This window comes from Poecilia reticulata, linkage group LG8 (genome assembly GCF_000633615.1).
Source record: "Poecilia reticulata strain Guanapo linkage group LG8, Guppy_female_1.0+MT, whole genome shotgun sequence".
NCBI lineage: Eukaryota > Metazoa > Chordata > Actinopteri > Cyprinodontiformes > Poeciliidae > Poecilia > Poecilia reticulata.
The window spans coordinates 26,155,125-26,177,345 of NC_024338.1; the positions used below are offsets into that span (position 1 = coordinate 26,155,125).

The following is a 22,221-nucleotide window of genomic DNA, read 5'->3' on the forward strand; positions in this document are numbered from 1 at the left end:
GCTGCCTTAGGAAGCAACTGTCACCTTTCAGTTTTGGTCCTCAGCCAATCAAAGTGGAGAATGACGCTGCAGCTGTGCTGGGGGTTTGTGTGTCTGACAGAGAGAGCATGACTGCTACTGAACAAGATCACTTTTAACTCAGAAGATGATGTCATTTTGATGACTTTTGTTACAGTAGATACAGTCAGCAGAAACAAACTTTGGGGTTTTTATTCAAGGCCAGGTTTGGAAAATCTTGAAGAAACTATGACTGTACCATATGTTGTTGTCACATGCAAGCTAAATCCACAGTAGTTAAGGTCAATAATATGATCAAATCGACCACCTAAATTTTCTCTCTAATGTTGACAGAAATGCACGTTGTATATCAAGGTCCCATTTAGATAGTTCAACTTTTTTATTATCTCAATTTAAAAGGTCTTTTAATTTTTAAGTTTCTTTTTAAGTTTTACCAACTTTTGGTATTTTTGTGGATTTCTGTCAATGGTACTTTTTAAATGAGGCTTTCTTTTGATTCCTTTTGTTGAGGGTTTTGCTCAGTAAATAAATTTTTAGCTGCATAAAAGGTGGCAGCTTCAAACAAAGCTGAAAATGTAACTCTGTTGTTTGGGTTACCTGTAGTCATGAAAACAATTTGTTGCTATTTCTTTTGATAGATCTCTAAAAATGACTAATAACCGCACAGGTCATTACAAATGAAAAAATAAGAAAATATAAAGGAGCTTCCAAAAAGCTGTGAGTTGAAAATGGCCAACTAATGAAGATCTGCCTGATTCAGTCTACTGTTTTTTCAGGTTTCATGCACATAATGAAAGCAGAATAAAGGATAAAAGAATGAAATCACTCTACTAAATTGAACAGACTTGTTTATCCCTTAACAACTATAGTTGTGGTCTTCTGTCTGCTTCTGTTTTCTGAGTATTGTAGTCCAATTAATTTTGTTCAAAAACTTTATTTTGTATCTTCTGTTTTTAGATTTTCTCTTCTGCTATGCCTGTCTCTAATTTGCCAAAAACATAAAACATATTGATTAAAAAAGACAAACACAGCTTCAGTTGATTACTCTTCCACCAAGACATTAATTGGTCCCTCTGGGCATTTACTAAAAAATGAAAACTAATTAAAAACAACATAATTACATGTTAATACATAGAAAGGGAGGAAACAATTATAAAAGTTTCAATTGCGTTGATTTAACGATTTAGTGATAAGCGAAAGGTTAACACCAGGGGGCGCCTCCGCACACTATCTCGCAGGGATGAGAGTTTTGAAAGTAGGCTACTGGATATATTTGTCATTTGTGTCTTTAGTACATTAGAAAAGTTATAATTATAATTCCTATTTTATTATCATTATTAATATTATTAATTATGCATTTATTTGGTGGTGCACCGTTTAATAACAGCACAAGTTTTACAATTTCACATGTATTGAGCTTAATATTTTGTAATGTGTTGTATAAGACTACGCTCAAATAAAGCGCCTCGGCACGTCTCAGTTTTATTTCACCGCATTTTTTAAAATTTATCCATCTTATAATAAGTGACCATTTTATTATGTGCCGACCCTAGGTTAATAACTAACATCAGGTCGCCACTTCTCGAGAGTCGGTCATCAGCGATCCGTAGAAACCGTCAGACGTAGAGGAACCGCCGGAAGTGGGCGGTGTGTCTGACAGAGAGAGAGAGAAACAGAGAGCCGTGAACTGTACGGCGAACTGTTGGGAACTGACTAACGGAGAAATTCCTGCCGGAGGCTGAACACTTCCCCTGTAGACTCTTCCCCTCATTTTATGAAAAAGGAAAACAACTTTCGTCGCTCCACAGAGGTGAGTGCTGCTGTTTTTTCCGAGTCCCATTTAAACGCGTCTTCTATGTTTTATCTGAGGAGCAGATAGACGTCCTCGCTTCGTGCCCCTCTTTTTTTTGTTTTTCTTTTTTTTGACGCTCTTCGTTGCGAAATGATATTCTGACAGCGCTTTGTAAACAAACTGCGGGTGCGACAGCGCTTCTCCATCTGGAGACGCTGCGAAACAGCCTCCGTGCGTGTGGTACGGACTGTGTTTGGGTTTGTTTACGGGGTACTTTTGCTTCTCCGTGCTCGCTGTGAATCAACAGGCAGGTTCTCCTGAGAGCCGAATCCCACTAATATTCTCACAGGCTGGCGGTGTGTCTGCGCAGCCAGTGAGTTAACAGGTCACATTCTGGTCACATTTTCTATCACATTGATAACGCCGTGGTCTTTTAAAGAAACAATTCGAAGCTTTTGGGACTATCTTGACTTGCTGTTCTAACTGCATTATGTGTTTATACTTTATTTTTCTAATATTTATCCAAAAGTTTTTATTAACGGACAAGCCCCCCCCCCCCAGCCTCTGAAGATGAAATATGAACATAAAGCAACTCCATGTGTAGTAGCGGGCAAAAAAAGAAAAAGAAAAAAGAAAAAAAAGTGGCATCAAGGGCACGCTTCAAAAGTAACTTTATTTGTCCCACCCTGTTGTATTAATAGGTTGCTTTTTAAAGTAATAGTACAGCTTAATTTATCCAAACTGAAGATAAAGTTTCAATCTTGTATCACTTTATGTATGAACACCAATTAGCTCATATTTAATAATAAGCTGTTGCATGTCAAATATTTGGAAAGCTAGTGTTTCAAAACAGCTTAATTTTCCTAAAGTTTAATTTTCTTTCAATGACATGCCTGTGAAACAGTTCTCTCCATAATAACTCAGTTCTTCCCCTCCTCCACATGTTGCCGTGTCACTGCCAAGCTAATTGAAAGAGGGTTACTCCACATTATTCTGTTTGAAGAAGATTATTTGAGTTATTTAGAAATATCTAATGTTGCAAAAATACAGCTGGTCACGTCACGCAATCAAATAGACCTCTGAACGCTGGAATGTGTTTTAAAGGTAGGCTTCAGTTACATGTGAGCTGTGAGCAATTTGTCTGTTGAGCAGCAGACTGCAGACTAGCACCTGAACATGATAGCCTGACTCAGTAACGTGTGTGAATCTTTAAAGAGCAGAGCTGGGAAAATATATACATTGTGTAATGAGCACGTTTACTTATGCTTTTAGTCATATTGACAACTCAAAGCGCGACCGAGTCCTGTTTTCCTGTCAGCACTGTCAAATATTCATACACAGACACAAATATCTAAATATGTGTGTCTTGCTGAAGGACTCTTTTGATGGGCAGTGGGAGGGGGGGAAGCTGGACTGTCTTGCAGTCTTTCAACTGCTAGACAGCTGATCTCATAACATTACTTCGGAGCCACCTTAACAATAACAGTAACCATCAGTAGTAATCAATTTTTATAAATACCGTTATTTAAAAAAAAAAAAAAATGTTTTGACCCAAGTTTCTCATACAATATTCAAACCAAGTCTTGATATATTAATATAACGCCGATGATTGAAATTTCAAACTGTGTAAGCTCTTGGTGCCGATGTCACTGCGTAAATCATTTCAGCTCCAACTGCCAGTGACATGAAGTTGCGACACAAACTCCTCCTTGTCTGTTTGCACTTTTTAATTGAAAATGTGGCGTGCGTAAAAGTATGAAAGGATTTCTTGTAAAAGTCTAAACAGAACAGGTTGTCAAAGCTGTTTAGTGCAACTAGTGAATGCAGACCTTGGCACTGGTGCCAGCTCACAGACATCATTTTAAATGTCACACTGGCTTTGAAGTTCACTGTCATTTACTAAAAAAAAAGAAAAAAAAAAAAGAAGAAAAATCTTGTGCTCTTTGAGAGAGCATGTACACTGGTTTTATTTTAGAGAACCTCTCCCAGATCTGTAAATATTCATTGTGGCTCTATGAATATATTGTCCGGCATCGCTACAGTCAGGATGGCATTGCTCTGCGCATTCATGTAAAAAGTCATTAAAAATATTTCTTTCCTTCTTTCAACCCACTTTTCAATTATTGCCTTTTTTAACAATGGGTTTTCCACTGATTATTCTTGTCAGCACAGGGAGAATATGTTTTGGTTCATTTGTTTATGCAAAAAAAAAAAAATAGCATCAAGCACAGAATTTTTTTATTATGTACAATTGGGCTGCTGAGTTCTTCTACCTGTTTTATTTCATTGTGATCTGGACGGGTTGCAAATCACAGCAGGCATAGTAAATTTTTTTTTTTTAAATTGCGCTTTTATATTTATAGTTGTTTTAATTTACTCTTGCACTTAATGGACAATTTCACTAACTGCATTCTCTAGGAAAGGATGTTCTCTGCCTTCAGTAGCATTTAACCCTGTTGGCAAGCGCTGTTTTCCCCTTTTGCTGCAGTACATAGTGCAATGGGATGTAGGGTTTTCATTGGTCTCCGCTCAAAAAAAAAAAAAAAAAGGTTGATATGGGAACATAGCTTGCCTGACTGACCTGAGTTGACTGGCACGTTTTGTCCCTGACAGCAAGATCCAGATGAAGAAGGAATGGCAGCAAAAAAGGACAAGCTGGTTGTCACATGTGTTCACAGCATGGCATGTCTTTTAGTTTCTAAGTGCTTCTCACTTTTTCAACTTCTCTCTGCCAGACAAATGTTGGAACAAGTTCAGCTGGAAAAGGTTGAAAATTATATGTGGCGATGTTCACCGTAACACGTTTGTTCATTTATTGAATATTTTGCCTCTGCTCGGGTCATACATTTGAATATTTTCCAACTAAACATTACTAAATATATTCATTTTAGCGCTGTGTGAATCACGTCACAGATGCACTTCTTTTCCCCTTGAGATTATGAGTAACTTGAAGTTAGCAGATTAGAGCAGAGGTCTTGATCTGACTGAACTATGAGTCATGTGTCAGAATCATTAATGACTGGATCTGCTGCTTCCTGGCTCTCCAACCTGCTGTTTAAAGAGGATAGACAGACTCACTCCCTAAAGGTCTCCTGTGGGAAGTTCAGGGGATATTAAAAAAAAAACTCACTGGTACCAGAGAATATAAGATCAACAAGAATAAGACCTTTGCGGACTGAAACAGAAAGGGAAACATACTTAAGGGGAAGTGATCAGGAAGCATGTGGTGCAATGCACACTAACCTCCTCCCCCTTTCAGTTGGGTTAATACTAATCCACTGGTCATGTGACCAAGAGCTTTCAGTCTGGTCTAGGGCAGGAGTGCTCTGATCCATCTGTCAAATAAGGTTGCTGATTGTTGGCATTCACAGTGTAAACTCCTGTCCAGTGACCCCTGCCCGGCTCCTCATGAAACTCCGCTTTGATTTCCATAAGTCAAATAATTCTCCATAGTATCGTCACCTTGTCTATAAGTTTTTTCCCCCCACTCCCCACCTGTCTCATCGCCTCCTCTTTAATTCGATGTTCGCCTTCTGTGACTACCTTTGCCTAATTTTCACCAAATTCTCTGCGGTGAACTGAGCACCGGTGCGGGTTATTGAGTAGGGAAGTTATCATCTCTACAATAACACTGTTGTTAAAATGACTATTGCTACAATTTTTTTTCTACCTTGCTTTGATTTGATTTACTCCTGTGTAAGGGGATGCTAAACAGTAGTCTGCTCTCATTAGACTCAGAGTAGACAGCATCTGAACTTGCAATGTTTCATGTTTGCACACATCTCATCTGTAATTTTATAGAATCTTCATGTAGTCATTTTTTTCCCCCAACTACACTTAAGAGTGGCACTTCTTCATATTTTTATTTCTAATGATCCGCCTTGTGGTTCCATAAAGAAATATCTTCACATGCACAGTTGAGGAATCAAATTTATTAGAAATTGTCAGAAAATTCATAAGGAGCTATGGTACAGGAGATGTTTTACTCTGGAAGGCCTCAGATATTTTTATTTAAATCTTTGACCGCATAAAAATAATGTTAGGTCAATTTAAAGTTGATTCCCAACATAATAATTATTCTAAACGTATTACGAGGGCAACACTGAACAACTTAGTGAATATTTTATTAAAGCCTAAGGCCGTGAGTCATCTCTCTGCATTAATTGTATGAATGAGTGGCTTCATCTGTGCCCTGAGAGAAATAATGTGGACGCTTTAACAAACGCAAGAAAAAGGAGTGAGACTTGAAAAAGCATAAAAAATACTCAGCTGTCAATGTTGTTGAAAAGTGGTGCAATTATGGCTCCTGTGCTTGTAAAGACTCTCTTACAGTGAAATGAACAGAAGTACATCGTGATACTTGAAATATTCACGTCTGTGTCAAAAGGTGTTGAGTGTGTGCAGTTGCATTGTCTTTTGCTCTCCAGATACAATGACACTGCAGGTCATGACTTGGTGTAGGTGACCAACTAGCCTAGTTTTGAGTCGGTGCATTTGTCATGCAAAGATGCACCAGAAAGTACATTTTATATTTTTATTCATTGGTTTGATATTGCACCAACCTCTTTAGTTCTACTATAAAACTTTAAATACTTTTAATAAATTTTGCATTAATCAAAGATTTGTTGGCGAGTCAAGCCTCTAGTGCTGACATCAATTCTAGCTGATTCTCATTTATCTTAAAACAACATTTAACTGTGTTAAAAACAGGATTTTTTTTTAGATTAATTCTGCAAGACCCAAAGTGTCATCACTTATTCTATATTAACTGATGACAGAGGCAGTGTGTGTCAGAGAGCAGTGGAGGTAAAGCTGTATTTTATTACTTTAAACAAACAAAAAAAATAACATCCAGTCGATATCTGAAACTGTCTTTGGCATCTTTGAATAGTGATTAGCTCACTTTGCACCAATTCTGAAAACAGCAAACTTTGACAGAGGCACTTAACAGTGTCGTCAAGGCAACCTGTCAACATTTACACCAGCTGCTCTACTGTTGCATCTCTAGCTTTATGTGGCACATTTATTTTTTGTAAATAAAGAACAAGGGGTGTGCTGAGATTTTAGAGGAAGTTTCTCCAAGCAGAACGTTGCAGTTTCATTTCTTTCCGAGAGTTTATGCTACTTTGTGTGATGTGAAGTATATTAAAGGTTTATAACACCTTAGTATTTAGCTCCATATTTTTATTCAACCTTTTCTAACTGTCTCATTGTTACACTTATCTCCCAATCAATTCCTGGTAAGTAATTATCATACATCGGGCATGGGAAGCTGATAAAAACCTGGGGCACTATCCCTTTCTAATGTGGATATGAAATGAATGAAAATTAAAATTGCCCTTGATGAAGTATACAGTAAACACCAGTGTCTGTTTTTTGCCAGCATGTATGCAGGGTATGATATTTCCAGTTTAAAGAAAAATATAAGCATTAGTTAATTGCAACGAATTGCCTTMTGTGATATTGTGCTGTGTTGCTGCGCCTTAGTTAGTTAGTAACTTCTACGCATTTTTATCAGTGCAACCACAAACTTCAGTGCATTTTATTTGTATTTTATGTGATGGGCAAGCACAAAGTGGCAGTGTATGGAAAATAATACATTTGCATTTGTTGTACTCCATACAGGGAGCTTGTAAAGTTGGGAGCATGATGCTATAGGGATATTTTTTTATTTTTTATCTTTTTGTAAGCAGGGACAGGAATGCTTTGGGAGTTGGTGGGAAGTTGGAATTGTCAGACCTAAATATACAGCCAGAACTGCATTGGGGTGGTTTAGATTTAAGCATATTCATGTTATAAAACGGCCCAGTCAAAGTGCAAACCTCAGTCCATTTGAGTCTACGCCTAGACTAGAAACATATTAAAGTTTTTGATTGCAATATTACACAATATGAAAAGGTTTAAGCGGTATGACTAAACCTAAGCGGTATGGCTTTTACAACAGATCTACTTTTACTTTTACAAGACCCTCTACGTCTGATCTCGCAGGTTAACTGTAGTGTGATGTAAATGAACTGGCCTTGTCTATTTTTAAAGAGGTCTATGTGGTGCAACTTTAAAGCCAATTTGTAATCCAGTCATGCCATCCCCACCTTCATCCATTTTCACACCCAGCACTTGTCGCTTCAATAAGGTTTCTACCCTGATAGCGTAATGTAACCTGAGGCGATGTCACTTCATCTGCCAGCTCAGGTAGAGAGGAAAGCAGGGAGCAAAGAAAACGCCAAAAGATGCTAATGTTTGGTTATCTCTCCTATTGCTGCTTGACTCTTTCTCATCCCATGGGGTCATCGTGCCGAATGTTATCATGCAGGTTCTGAAATGCACACTTATCGTCTGCACTGTCTAAAGAGCATCAAGAGAATTGATGGTGGCAGTAGTACAGCTCAAGGGAAAACACAAATGAAGCCGCCATAGGCACGGGAGTTTTAAGCAAACAGCCAGGTCTCAGATCTTTTTTTTTTTTACCTTGTTGTTGTAGTTATTATTTTATATGTTAGTTGCAAATAGCAAAAAGCAGGAAAACACTGTTGTTTTTTTTTAAAGCACAATGCCTTTGTTGTTTGTGCAAGGCAGATTAATCTAAAATAGTTTTCAGTGAGATCAGCATAGAGTTTCTGGTGTTTTAATTGATCAGGATGAGCGTCATCTCTTCCTGCTGCCTCTGCTGCATGGAAGCCTATTACAGGCTTACACCAAATGAGATAGAACCAATAAACAGATCTCCTGCAAAACAAATACGCATGCGTTTTGTGTTAAATTGGAGGACAAACAAATCTSAAAATAAAACCAAATGCTCCTCAAAGAATGTAAGAAATGAACTTTTAGCCCTTTTCTTAGTGTTCTTTTGTTGATTTTTGCTTGTATTACATGATGGTTTGGAGGGTCAAAAAAAAGTTAAAATCTGAGTAGATTTAAAAAAAAAAATCCTTTGATTAAAAGCAATTAAGATTGCATTAAAAAAAAAAAAGTATATTTCCACTTATGGTGCTTTGATTCATTTGTCTTTGTTGTACGACAGATTAAACCTGACGGATTAAGGCTGAATGATATAAATACTGGCTTTGTCAAACTAATCCTCTCTAGCTTGCTCTCTCTCTCTCTGTCTCTCTCTCCCCCTGTTATTATTTTACGAATGCATGTGAATGCAGCAGCATTCTCAGCAAATTTGTTTTATACACTGGAGAAATGGGGAAGTACATGTTCTTTCTATCTTTTTTTTTTGTTTGTAGAGCCACTTGCACAACATAATTCAAAGTCAGTGTTTGGATTTGTGGTGCTATTACCCAGTATTGATCTTGTGAGCTCATCTGTGCCTATTGCAGCTGGTGCCTAACGATGTTCTCAGATGAACTGTGCACAATGGCAGCCGCAGACACACTCTTTTTGTAACTAAACAAATATAACAATACTCGTCTTTTCATAAAGAGCAACTTATTGGTATGGTTGCAGTTTTAGAAGTCAATTTAATCAAGGTCTGTTCATTGTTTCTTTGAAATCCTGTCACCAAGTTCAGGTATTTTACCAGCAAAAAAAAGATATAGATTCACTTCCCCTTTTTCTTTGTGGTATTTATCCAGTTGTGCATACAGTTTGTGTGTGTGTTCTGGAAAAGTCTGTAAATGTTTACTCAGCTTCTAGTTTGTCTGTACAATTAAAAAAATCCCTTCATCCATAATGGCGACGTTTTAAAAAAAAAGGTAGATTAACGTTAATTAGATTAGCACAAGCTCTTTCTTTGGGCCTCTAACAACACAAAAAACAGCAAAATATTACGGATTCTAATCTGTTTTACATAGAGGTGTGCCGATTGATCGGCCACCGATCATAATTGGCCAATTTCCGTGAAAAAGTGTATGATCGGTGATCGCCGATCATGGTCTCTTGTCGCCGATCACACAAACCGATCAGCTGCATCTCATTTCGGAGCCTGAATGTGCAGCTGGTCTCCTCTTTCCTTCACTCGGCGCAAACGCGCAGCAACAAATCCTAAGCGATGTCTAACTATAACGCACTGAGTGAATGGGGAAGTTTGCGTGTTGCGGTGGAAAATTGAAGCACGTCAAAATGCATCAACACTACGAATCTAATACGGCATAAAAACAATGCCATACTTGACGGAGTTTGGCTACATCGAGGCTCACTGCAGTAAAGAAAGAAAATATGGAGAATCAGATAGCAGGTAAAGCAGCGCACAGCTACAAACACTCACCCGGGTTAGCATGACGGTCAGAAAGCTAAACAAATAACCCGCAAAATTATTTAAGTCTTCGAACCAGCATAAGACGCTGGTTCTGCTCTCGCTGTTGAACCGTTGCTACGCTACAGGTAGTAATATTTCACAGACGGAGCGCCGCTTCTGCTCCACCTGGTAGTGACTCTCACACCGAACCTCTGCTTAACGCTGCAGCATCTAACTTAAAAAAATACATTTTACATGCGTATTAAAATTTTCGCTGTCCTAACATGAGACAGATAATCTCTAAAAAAATAATCGATCTCCTCCCTGCTCTGCATAATTACTCCGCTCAGCCAGAAACAGCCACTCAGAACTAGCAGTAATCAGCTAGCCGCCATGCYATCAGGAAGTTTTCATTCAGTAACTCTGGATTGTTTATTGTAATGGAACCTGTATTTGCCTTTGAATGTTAAGTTTTATACTTGAATTTTTTTGGCAATGTTGAGAGGTTTTATTTTGGCTCTTTGTATTTTTTAGCCTTTTCAGAGATCTATGTTTTCGCATCCACTTGAATAATGTGTAGTTGTGCCACTGCTCCTGGGTAATCGGAATCGGTATCACCAGGAAAAAACCTGATCGGCACATCTCTAGTTTTACGTCTTTGATTCAAACCTCATCTACTGTCGACTGTTTTTTAGCCTACAATCCATTAAATTCCTTCAAAACACTTAGAGTAAAAGTACGTTTTTGGGGTTCCAGCCCCTCTAACACTTTGACCCTGAATTGGCTAACAGGTATAGACAATGGATGGATGAATAAAATTATACATCTGATTTAAACATTTTTATGATTATGTGTTTGTATAGTCTATCCAAATAATTCACTTAAAAAATGCACAATGATTAGGTGAATTCTTACGAGATGAAATAAAGTACAACATGGGAATATGAGTGGGCGAAGAGGCATGTTGACCTGCAGATAGGGTCGCCCCGTGATATGACTGATAAACGGATCATATCAGTCAATATCAATATTTATTGATTAGGTTTTTCTGTTGTTGTTGTTTAAATATCTGAAATACTGCCAAACTGGTGACGTGATCTTTCCTGTTTAATCCGAAGTTTCCTCTTAAGTATTAATTTTCTCCTTTCGCTTCACGCCATTTATTTTTAAGSAGTTACGAGGCATGGTGGAGAAATGTGAAACTGCTGCTAAGCAAGTTACTCAACGGGCTGTTTCTAGATTATCAATGTGTGAGTGAGTTAATTGATGCCCCCAGTCTTTATTAGCCGACTCTGAGAAGTGGAGAGGCTAAAGCCTTACCACTGCCTACATCCCCCAGAATGCCACGCAGTTCTTGATCAGAGTTCTGTGAAATTATTGAACATTCTATTTGACATGTTTTCCATTGATGTAGATCACATGTCCATCACAATGCGTCCATCAAAATATAATTATTGATTTTATTGCCCAACTCTACTCACAGCTAACGCTACTCACAAAATAATGAAGTGTTTTAAGCCAAATTTAAGTGACTGTGGAGAAAAATAGAAATTAGGTTGAGAAGGTAACACTGCCTGTCATACCTTCACACTTGGCTGCACCAGATTATCCCCATTCTGCTACTGTAATCGCTCAGTATGGCAGAGATGTGTTAGGTTTCTGTTGGTAAAGTTGAACATTGTTCTGCTAAAAAAAAATTAAAAAATCCTTGCTTTGTCTTTTAAAGGTAATCTAGTGGAAATTGTATTTCTCCTCTTGACAAGTGCCTCATTTGGAGAATAGCCAACAAACACTGTATATTACCATTTACCAATAAAGCACTATTTAGGTTTCAATATGCAGATACTGTGGGTATATCAAGCTATTTTGATTTCTGAATGAATATACAGTTTCTACTTATGGGAAGCTCAAGCCTTTCACTGTCACATTGTGTCTGTGAGCCTGTCACTGTTAAAATGGCCACCAACATAGCATTTGACATCTTTCACTCAGCACTTTAGTCTGACAGCTTTCTTGAAAGCTGTCTGCAAGAATAGCCTGTCTACATTTGTGCTACTGTAGTATACGCTGCTTCCATAAGTTATAGTTGAAGTGCTCAGGTTCGTTCCTGGCAGCAGGCATGTAGAGTTAGCAATTACCAGTAGCTTATGATCAGGAAATTGCGCAAAATGTCTAAGAGCAGGTATTTATTTAGATCCAAGCTGGTATATAATTCTGTGTCATTTCTGTAAGAGGTTCTTCACAGGTGTTGATGCAGAGATATCTAAGGAAGTTGTTTTACACGGGGAGTCAGTGAGAAGATTATACATACACTGTGTTGTTCTTAGAAATTGTATCAAAATGAGTCTGCTGAGATGACTCAGGATTCTGATTCAGRCGTCTCTTTCAAGGACCACCTTGGGATCCTCCAGATAAGCCACCAAAAAACATTGACYTTCCTCCAGCAAACTCCTTCCACGTAATCAGATGCCGCATGTGTTTTGTTGACTTTGGTGGACATTATAGAAAAACACTTTAAGTTGAAGTTCGCCGTTTGACTTCAGGCAAAGCTATCACACCTGAACTCGACATATTTCTTGCCTCCAGTGTCTTGGTACGTGTCTCCAGAATTTCTGAAACATGACCCTTGCCAGAACTCTCAGTGAATGTGGTGCTCTTGGAAAGCAACTGACTTAGCTTCAAGCTTAATCCACATACACAATTTTGTGAAAACCGCAAGGACTGTGTGTGGGTTTGCARGCATTATCCTCTTACATTTGTCAGTGGAGCTAATTAGAAAAAGCTTCCTGTGATTGAGTAAATTCTTAACATAAGATTTAGATCTTTATGCAATATAATAATGCTATTATCCAAGTTCTAAAGAACATTCATTTTTGAAGGACTCATAACGATGGCCTTGCATTAGAGTGTGGCGGAATTGGAGATGAAATAGCATTTCAAGTGCACATTGTTCAGGAAGTTCATAGATTTATAAATTAATGGAATGGTAGCTGAGCTGAGATGTATTGTTGTCAAATGGAACTATTTGCAGTCCGTTGATACCAACAAACCTTTTATTGTTTTTAGGGTGAAATTTCCACTTAAGCAAGGCCTTCAGAACTGATTAATTTATTTTTTCTGAAAATAGAACATTTTCACAAGATCACATATTTTTCTCTTATTAACCTATTTATTTGTTTTCCAGAGACGTACAGTTATTTATCCAAAAGCAGGCAGGGAAACTTGGTTTGTTGCTGAAACAACACACAAAAAATACTTGACCCAGAAAATTGCTCAACTCAATAAAATKTAAGCTATTTTTGTTTTTTAATACAGCAAACATCCAAAATATATATTTTTTTATGTTTAAGGTGTTGAATGATTTACAGCCCGCTCTTTTCAGAGAAATCCGACTTTGTTTTGCTAAATGTGGGTTTAGTTTATTGTTGAGAAGGTAAACACAAAATAATTACTGTGTTTTTAGTAAAATAATAACAGGTCTTTTAACTTGATGATGTTGGCTCATGTAGTAAATGTCAAAACAAAATATAAAAAAACAAAACGTTGAAGATTAGATTTTCAATAGCAGAGATTTATGCTTTAAAAGTTAAATTGGGAGCAAAGCTCTAGAAGAGACAAACAACCAATAAGTTTTTTTTTTCTGATTGGAAGTGATGGGGATAATAAAACGATATTAAAGGAGTATTAATTTATGACAATATTTTTTTTTTAAATGGCACGTCAAAAAGTATTTAAAGCAAACTGCAATTTTAACATGTTTATTGCAGCACTAMAATGAAACCCTTGTATCTGCATGTTTCCACTTGTATTTTGACCATTTCTCTTTGGTGATGAACTCTATCCTCTGAGGTTGGAAGGCCTCCTTCCATCACCCTAATCTTTTTTGTCCTTCCACAGATTATTTCTCACGTCCAAGTTTGGACTTCGACTATTCACTGACTACAAYGTAAATGTTGCTTCCAGACAGAAGAGACRTGTTGGTTACAGTAAAAGAGAAGTTTTACCTAAATATGCCTGGGGTATGAATAATTCTGAGCTTAACTGTAGACTAAATAGTAACTTCACGAGTAGTCCCAAGTGTTGCTTTAAAACCAATGAAATTATCTTAAATTAGTCACATATATTAGACAACTCTTTTTTTTTATCAATACCTCTTTTGAAAAGACTTTTATATCGATTATATTTACCATGGGGCAGCTTTATGTAGAAAGAACAAATAGATAAATACAGGGTATGTCATAGTACAGTGGTGCTCTGGGCCCAGTTGTTCTCAAAAACATCCATATCTGTCACGAAATGGTGCCGGTGCTGTGGGGGCAAAGACCTCGGYGGGGTAAAGGTGCAGTTGACCTTTACTGACAGCACTGAGCTTGCCATGAAAGCGTTTGGGGGGGTTTGGGGGGTAGAGTATGCTGAGGGGAGCAGCCACGCAGTGGGGGATGGGTCCATGAGCTCTGGTGACGGGTTTAGATGGTGTGCTTGAGAAACTGCAAGTCTCTGACCCCCGACACATCACAGGAGGCAGAGATCAAAGGTCATAGCTCACACAAGCTGCGTGCATTGGTACAGATGGTGGACACGGCTCTTAAACAAGCAAACAGCGGGGTTATATCAAAACGGGCAACAAAACCAGTGGAGCGTTAAAGGTACGCATGTTAATACAGCCAGCTACGTTTCACCGATGTCGTTAGACTAGTTTGAAGATGTTGAAACAATACATACCCCTTATTTGTCTTACCAGTAACCCTCCCCCTTTCATACACAAACAGTCTGCTCATGAGTGCACACAAACCTCACGGCTCGCACAGAGAATGACGGTCTGCAAGACCAAATCCAGAGAGCCTAAAAAAAAGGGCTACGTAATGATGAATTATTGTGCAAATAATAAAAAAAAATKTAATTAACCTATTAAAACTTTTTTTTTGTTTGATTTGTACAAGTGTTTTATAATAGTTCCTATAAAAGTTCATAGTGTTGGGCGCTGGTTTAGTTGCACATTTTTTTATTTGATGGAAAGCGTTGATTTGTCTGCCGGAATGGGATCATTCCTCTCATTGTGGGACTCATGCAGTGCGTAGTCGTCTCCTCCCATCGCCCTGCAGAACACGAAGGCAAAGTCCAAAGCAGGCAGGGGTATGCAGCAAGATCCTCTTACACATGAAGGGCAGAGACTTTTTGGATACTCAAAGCCAGTCAGACCGAGCTGTCTGGTAGTTCTGCAGACGTGTTCAGTAAAGAAGAAATAGAAGTGAAATAGTTTAGTTTTTTTTTCGTCAGAATTTTGTGGCCAATTCATGAATGTGTTTTTTTTGTAAACCTTCAATGCCAGTTTTGGACAAATTCTGATTTCATTTTAATATCTGCTATAATGTCAGGAGACATGAAAAAAGCATTTACTTTGCTAGTCCATTTCTGTGAGCTGTCAAATGTAGATTGGAAATGAGATAACATCACGATGTGTGCGTGTGTGTGAATGAGCAGTTGCTGTGAAATGAGGTTTTACTATTTTCAAACAATGACACAAAGGTTACAACGATTAGCATAGTTCACACGGCAACCTTTACTCAAACAGAAATCTTTGCCTTTCTGGGTTTTTCAGAGTTTCTAAAACTCTGTTAGAAAGCTCACAGATKAAATGGATTTTGACTGTATTATGTTCGCCCTTCCTGTTACCTATTGAATTCCTGCTCTCTTTTGCCTAAATTAGCTGCAGATTCATCACACAAACACAGTTTCTTTTGAAATAGCCTTTTACATTTCTGTGGGTACTTTGACAATACTTTTAAAACCTCATTGATTCTGAAAATAGCTGAGTACATTTCCCTCAACAACCTTCACCAAGAAAAGAATGTTGAACCCTATGGATGGTGCGTTCACTGACTTGAAAATGATCCAGTTTTTGAGAGTTGTCAAGCTGAAAATGGACTTATTCCACACGCCAGCTGGTTTTCTGCTGTATCTCTGTAAAGCAAAATCCAATCTTTGCTGTTTCTTTTACCACTTTCCTTGGATCAAAGACGTAGCTTGAAGAAAATTTGTGCCAGTGTTTGCTTGTGCATGATTGCAGTTTTAACACTCAGTTGTGGACTGCTTTTCTATTGCAAACTGACAACGCAGACTGTGTAAACAAATTAGTGTTTGATGACTTATTTGTTAAAATATTGAAACACTATGACAAAATACAGTACAAAAATACCTCTATTTGTCTTTCTTCACAAACTGAAATTCATTAAGCTATTGAAAGCATGTGGTTTGACTTTTCTTTTGTACCTAATTTACATAGCTAGAGATCACAAAGTTTAGTGTAAATAAAGTTTGATGGATATCTAGCGGGCTCTGTTTCATGCTTTTGTTAGCGCAAAGTGACCAAAATAAGACTCCACTCCTAAAGATAGACGATAGGCACAATCAATCTTGAACTGTTTAAACAAATCCCTTTAAGTTATATGTGTTTATTTTAAAGTGACAGCAAACTATAGTGACCATATGACCTATAGAAACAGGTTTGCCATTGAGGTAGAACGTAACATCCAGGCCAAGGGTTTTTGGTGTTCCCACTAAAACTTTAAGTGTAACAATAAAACAGTAGAATCCATAAAAGTAGGGAGTTAACCCTTTTCATGCTACTTTGAAAAAAATTATACAAGTAATAAAACAATATTATATAAAAAGTGAATTAACAGAAAGGGGTGACCAGAATGAATTTATGCCAGCAGAACTGGAAAAAATCATTGTCCACTGACAGAAAGCAGCAGAAGACTTCCTACTTGGATAAAAAAAAAAAAAATGTCAGATTTTGTGCATCTTGTCAGACATGTTTTGTGTCCCAAATCTTGCTTCTTGTGATTAGAGCATTACTACTTGAACTCCCAAAGCTGTAACTTCATGGCTTATATAGTGGAGCTTCTTTGTTTGGCTTTCTTCAGGAATATGTAAACAGAACCGTTGTGGGATTACGATCTCCTTGTATCTCATCAAAACCAAATATCCCCTCCTACAAATCATGTAGGAGTTTATGGGAACATTTTTAACAAAGAAAAATAAGCCTTTCCGTGTATCTTGTTTTGTTTTTTTTGTTGTTTTTTTTCTGTTGAAACTGCTGAAGGTATGGTGAATGCTGTACATGTACCAGCCACAAATTTGTTTCTGTATTCCATCTGGGTGGGGGGAGGCTGGAAAAGTGACAGGTGGTAGAGAGGCCCTATATTTGTTCTTTTCTGGATACATAGGTTAACATGTGTTTTCTCCTCCTTGCCCAGAAAAGATAGCTAAATACAATATAAAGGCATTTGAAAGTGGGTTGTATATAACTTACAACAACATTACATTACTTTTTTAATGAAAAAAAAATGAAGTAGGGTTTTAAAGGGAGGTTTTAAAAGTTTGTACTAGGAGATTAGTATTCCCATCAGAGGAGCAGGGCACTGTAGGATAACTGTAGGAAGTTGACTTAATGTCGTTTATGACACAGTACCAGATTTTCCTGTTGGTACTGACTTGAACATCACACCAAGGTGGAGACACCAGAGGTTGCTGTGCTTGGCACTCGACGCTGTTCTTCTGTGCACCACATGTTTGCTGCATTCATGATTTAGAAATAGTGGGTTTGAAACAGGCGGCGATAACTTTTGGGATGACCTGCTGGCAGTTCTCTATCAGTATCACTGTTTTCAATGCAGTGGTAGCTGCTGAACATTATGAACATTACTCTGTGAAACACAGCGCTACTGACAGAAACCCGTTTTTAGCCTTCTTAGCATGTACACCAATAAAACAGAGTGGTTTCAACTAGCAACATTTGATGTGAAACTGTATCTTAATCCTAAGCAGTGTGACATTAGGACAAAAACTTAAAGTACCCTCAGCTGACACATGAACAAGTGAACGTATTTATCGGAATCTACTGCCCAGTCTTTGTGTTCAATGCCTGGTGTATGTGGGTTAAGCCTCTTGCCTCTAGTTGATTATTTTGGAAAGCCCTTTTTTATTTTCAGCATTAATGCTCTCTAGATTTTACCATCCCAGAGTTTGCTTCTAAAATGAAAGGGTTATGGGCCGGTTAATTCCAACATATGTTGTCAAGAGCTTGTTTTTTTCATTGATGGAAGTGAGTGAAGGACAGATGTTCAGATATTCAAGATGTTTTTGAAGTCAACTAATGAACACATTTCAGATATGTTTGTGATACCTTGGTCGTGTCTGAAATATATATTTTTTCTTTTGGCTTTCCATTTCCATTTAAAATGTATTCAAATGGGAAAAATCTAAGAGAGAGTTGCTTTCATTGGCACTGAAAAAAAAGAGAAATTCCTATTAATCATTTCAAATTATTAACACCCTTAAGCTAGGACTTTGGTAAAGTTTTATATATGCATCACTCTTGTGCAGTGATGGTGTATAATTCATAACTCTTTTGAATCATCTGTCAGAAATCTTATGAGGAGCAACTTGCCATGGCTAGCTTGTGATGAAATTATTGTGGTTCTTTCCACTTCTGGATTATAATTCTGATGATGCTTACTGGAACAAGCAGGATTTGAGAATTGCATGCTACTATTGTGATTAGCATATTTTGCTGTGACAGTCTCTTTGCTTTTTACCAATCATATTACACTATGAAAAATCATTTTTACAGGTCGTCGGCTAAAGTTGCTCCAGCTGATACTGGTTTCCGCATAGCAGCTCTTTTTAAATATCAACATATTCCATCTGATTTCTTTGCTTTCTATCATTTTTGCACATCCCTTTCTTCACGTGTTTCATACTTATTCTCTGTGTCATTCCACTTCAATACGCATAACTTCATTTATCACATAGTGTTATGGAGAGCTGTTTTATTCATACATAAATAAATACTGCTGTTAAGAAATAATTAGTAAACACTCCATCAAATCAAAAAAAAATTCCCAGAAATAAAAACAAAATAAATAGAGGAAGAATGATTTTTAAAGAGGAGCTTTATCTGGTACTCTTATCTTTCTTTCTTAATATTGTATTGTGTTTCTTTTTTCTAAAGCAGCTTCAGGGACTTTTATTTTTTTAACATTTTAATTTTTTTAATTTTTTTATTTTTATTTCATGTTCAACAGTATAATATTTTGCTTGCTTGAATGACTGAACTTAGTATGAAGCGCTCTGAGGTCCTCTGATCTTGATAAAGCACTATACAAGCACATGCCAGTTACTGTCAAATATAGACGAGATCTACATGTTTAATATATGCATTCATTAATATTTATCAGATTGCTATATATATTCTCATCAATTGCATAAGTAAGTGCATTCTGGATCCAAAAACTTGGCTTTTCAACCCTTAATATAGTTGTAGAAAAAGAAAGAAAGAAAAATAGTTGAATTCATCAGAGGAATTGGAATGCCTGCTGTAATGTTTCTGCAAAAGTTGGCATAACTAACAATGCTGACCTTCCTCGTCTTCATTTTGCTGGAGGGGATGATTTAAGGGTAAACATGCAGAAATGGACGGTTGGCTGAAGTTCTTCAATAAACATCTCGCGCCATTTGCCTATGTGGAAGGTCACAGCCTGGGCTTTTAACTGCTTGTTTTTACCAGACGACTGTTCGCTGATGGCTCATTAGATCACCCTGCAGGACAGTGACAACTGGTTGGCTGGTCCCCTCTGCTGTCTGTCTGTCTCGGCTCAGTTGTTTTCTGGCTGCAGGGTTCTGCTTCGGAAGTGGTTCCTCCTTCAACAAGCTGGTTTTCCTGCTGCCCCCTTACGTGAGTTGTGGGGCTTGGTCCACATTTATCGCTCCCTCTAGGTCAGAGATTATGCAATGTCATCCGCTGGCTCTGTGTTTGAGATCAGCATGCATGCATAATATGCATGCAAGAAACATGAATACATTTTAAAGCACAAATGCGGAAATGTGACGGGCGGCATAATCCTCATCATCAGGGGAAGACAAATGAAGCTTTATCCGTTGTCATTGTGGTGAATAAATTCAGAAAATTCAGAATTATTTTTTTTTTAGCTGGTCAGGCCATTTGAGGTAGATTATTATGTTGATGCATAATTCACATAGCATGAATCCATGATGTGTTGCATGTACAGTGAATCTTAAAAAGTGTACCAAACAGCTTTTGGCTGACATTTTTCCAATATTTCCATAAATTGACATCTTCACCATGCCATTTTATATATAGTATATTATGCTGTGAAATCTTTAGATCAAATCGCTTCAATTTATTGTAACATTTTAACAGATCTGCCAAAAGAAAAAGAAAGTACTTTAACCAACATTTGTTCAAAGGAACCAGAATTTGCAACTTTATTAATATTTGTTCAATATTTCTGTATTTAGCTCAACAATTCTTTAGTTGAACTGTGCAATAAATATGTCACATTGAAGGTGGAAAAGATTTATAAATGATTTATCCTAACTTAATTTACATCTTTTAGAAAACTGTGGAGTAAATTATCATGAAACGCACAAAGTTCATAAGCGGATTAGCTTATGCCGTAATCTGGCACAATTAATGAAATGCTAACATTTATGTTTGAGCTGTACAATGTCCCTTTTTATATTAAGCTATCTGTCAGCTACTGTACTGTTAATTTTCTTGGAATAGCAACTATTAGATAGTTAAAAAATAAGTGACTATAAAAGTTATGCGGATTTTTAATTTCTAGAAAACATAACCTGAAACTATTAGCGTAACCATAAGAGTTGTATTTACTTATTGTTATTTTCATTTGTTTTAGGAATGTTGATTTGCAGCTGAGCCCCGGTAGTTTGCTTCACCTGCTCTCCATCTGTTGTTTTATAGTAAACAAATGCACACAAACAAGCTCAGTAATTGGCTGTTATTTCAGGAATTTTACCCACTACAACACATTTAGCTGAAAATAACATGCTATTTTCAGACGGTAAACTTCTTATTGACTATTTTTATTTTGAGATTTTATAATCTTTCTGAGATTAAGGCTTTACAAAGTATTTTTTCTCACTTTTTTACGTCTGATCTGTCTGTGCTGATGTTTCCAAAAAACTTGTTAGGTGATGGGTTCAGGGCCGTAAAGATAAATAAAAAAACCCATCAGCTCATAACTTAAATGGTATTCATTTTGTGTGAAATACAGAATGACAGCCTGTTGCTTTCATAAGTTTTTATTCATTTTCTCAGAAGATAGGCCTTATTTAGAAATATTTAGAGGGACATTTAGAGTTTTACATAACTCAGTAAGTATAAACTAATTATAACAATTAAGTGAGAAAACGATGCAGTGTTTATTTCAGAAAGATGTTTCCCTAACATAGTACTTTTGCTCTCATATCCCTCCATTCATTACTAGGCCTTATGTGACCTCATGAAATCAAAAACGCATTTCCAGCAGTACTCTTCAGAAGACACTTCAAAGCTAAACATGTAGTTAACTCCCAGGCATGATTCATATTTATTTTCATTTTTTAACTTTTAATCACATTGGGGTTAACATTCCTCATCATCAGTGCAAGGGTTTTATCATCAAAGTGCAGATGCTTCAAGGACACAAACTGTTCATGCTAAGGAAAGAAGACTGCATGTCTTTGGTTTCTATAGAGGTTCATATGAACATTTGGAACAATAGAAAACTGACTTCTTTCTTTCTTTCTTTCTTTCTTTCTTTCTTTCTTTCTTTCTTTCTTTCTTTCTTTCTTTCTTTCTTTCTTTCTTTCTTTCTTTCTTTCTTTCTCTCTCTTTTTCTTTCATACTAGGTAAACTAAGCATTGATAAAATAAGAGAAGAAATATGCTCTAAAAACCTTGGAGATGTGCATTGAAAGACCCACTGTGTGGTTACCAACCCACATGGGGAGTGGTGGAAGATTTGTTTTAATTAGATTGGTTGTGGCTTTAAATGTATCCGTATCTCTTGGTAGGTTGGGCTTTCTCTATTTGGGTTACTTCCAGGCTTTTTATGAATTATATAATTTTGATTTAATTGGTTAAGACGGATGCATCCAAATGCCTCAATATAATAAAGTTTTTAAATTTGGTTTGCTGCTTCTCCAGCGCAAATCAGTATGAGGACTCTTTAGATTAGACACACATGTGGATCAAAAACGCATAATTGCAAGATTTGCTGTACATGGCGGTGTCTGTCCCACTTGGCAGCGCAACAAATTCCTTAAAACGTCCAGAAATGCAAACACAAAGTATGACTGGAATTTTAAAATATATGTTGAAAATAAAATTTGATTACATGTGTTCGATCTCGCAGCAGATT

The 22,221-nt window shown here is 37.1% G+C and overlaps 1 protein-coding gene across 2 annotated transcripts in view; it reads left to right on the top strand.

Annotated features, from left to right (window-relative positions):
* Nucleotides 1–1,647: 1,647 nt before the first annotated feature.
* The window catches only part of stat5a (signal transducer and activator of transcription 5a), a 56,644-nt gene continuing 36,070 nt past the window's right edge, over nt 1,648–22,221 (top strand). For both annotated transcript variants that reach the window (XM_008417057.1, XM_008417056.1), the window contains exon 1: nt 1,648–1,828. The gene's annotated coding sequence lies outside the window, so the exon portion shown is untranslated. The remainder of the gene's footprint in view (nt 1,829–22,221) is intronic.